The sequence below is a fragment of the Myodes glareolus genome, chromosome 10 (assembly GCF_982192425.1).
Source record: "Myodes glareolus chromosome 10, mMyoGla1.1, whole genome shotgun sequence".
Classification (NCBI taxonomy): Eukaryota; Metazoa; Chordata; class Mammalia; order Rodentia; family Cricetidae; genus Myodes; species Myodes glareolus.
Window position 1 is genome coordinate 86,729,691 of NC_142035.1, and position 1,534 is coordinate 86,731,224.

General features: G+C 48.0%; 1 pseudogene; it reads left to right on the top strand.

Annotated features, from left to right (window-relative positions):
- Positions 1–549: 549 nt before the first annotated feature.
- LOC125396489 (10 kDa heat shock protein, mitochondrial pseudogene) lies at positions 550–913 on the top strand (annotated as a pseudogene).
- The last annotated feature ends 621 nt before the right edge of the window (positions 914–1,534 follow it).

Below are 1,534 nucleotides of genomic sequence, written 5' to 3' on the forward strand. Positions count from 1 at the left end.
TCTTGGCAGAGGCAAGGAAGGTGTGATAAGGAGAGACAGCTGTGCCTCTCCCTGTGGCTCTCAGACTATTGAACAAATGAACTGTCGTGGGATATTTCCACACTGTGTAAAGATGTATTGTTGTGATAAAAAGCTGAACAGTCGCCAAGCAGTGGTGGCACACACCTTTAATTCCACCACTTGGGAGGCAGAGGCAGGCAGATCTCTGTGTGTTTGAGGACAGCCTGGTTTATAAAGCAAGTTCCAGTACAGCCAGGACTGTTACACAGAGAACCCCCCCCCCCCCAAAAAAAAAAGAAAGGAAGGAAGGAAGGGGGAGAGAGAGAGAGAGTGAGAGAGAGAGAGAGGGAGGAAAGAGCTGAATGGCTAACTACTAGGCAGGGAGGATAGGCAGGATTTCTGGGGCGAGAGAGGAAGAGGAGGAAGAATCTAGGCATGACAGTTATGCCAGCAAGATACCAATGAGACACGATGGGAGTCAGACATATAGAATGATAGAAAGGCAAAAGCCACTTGCAGTGGCGGCCTGAGCACAGAGATCGAGGCGCGAGTCATGACTAGACAGGCTTTCCAAAAGTTTCTCCCGCTCTTTGACAGAGTCTTGGTTGAAAGGAGTGCCGCTGAAACGGTGACCAAAGGTGGCATCATGCTTCCAGAAAAGTCGCAAGGGAAAGTACTGCAAGCAATGGAAGCGGCTGTGGGATCAGGCGCGAAAGGAAAGGGCGGAGAGATTCAACCAGTCAGCGTGAAGGCTGGGGACAAAGCTCTTCTCCCAGAGTATGGAGGCACTACAGTAGTTCTCGACGACAAGGGTTATTTCTTATGTAGACACGGTGACATTCTTGGGAAGTACGTGGACTGCTCACCGTTGAAATGGTGTCAGGAGAAGCCGCCCATTCCGCCGACGTTCTGAGCTCTGCATCAGGTAAATAATTTCTGTGCCCCCTTTTATAATAAACTGATGGTGCCTACACCGGAAAAAAAAGTAGATTAACAGAAGCAAATTAATTTAAGTTTTAAGAGCTAGTGGGACAAACCTAACCTAAAGCTGAGCTTTCATAACTACTAAGTCTCCATGCTGTTATTTGTGAGCTAGTGGCCAAAAGAAAAATCCAACTACAATGAACCCCTCCCCCATTGATCTCATGCTGGAAGGAGAAGGTTGGAGCCCCACTACCAGCCAGACTGGAAACAGAACCTTTCAGTGGTCAGTGGAGAAGAACCTGGAGACAGTGCTGACTGCTGAGGTCGTACCATGATCAGAAGTGCTTGATCTTTTGGTAAAAGATCTATTTTGTTTTTATTTATGTGTCTGTGTGAGTGTCTGCCATGTATCGAGGAGGCCATACAAGGGTGTCTGATTCCCTAGTTGCTGGCCAGTTGTAAGTCACCTGACATGGGTGCTGGGAATTGAACCTGTGTCCTCTGGAAGAGCAGCAAGTGTTCTTAATCACTTAGCCCTCTCTCCAGACCACGAACACCGAGTCTTGCAGAAACTTCGTGCCTTCTGGTTAAGCCTAAAGACTTCAAAGAT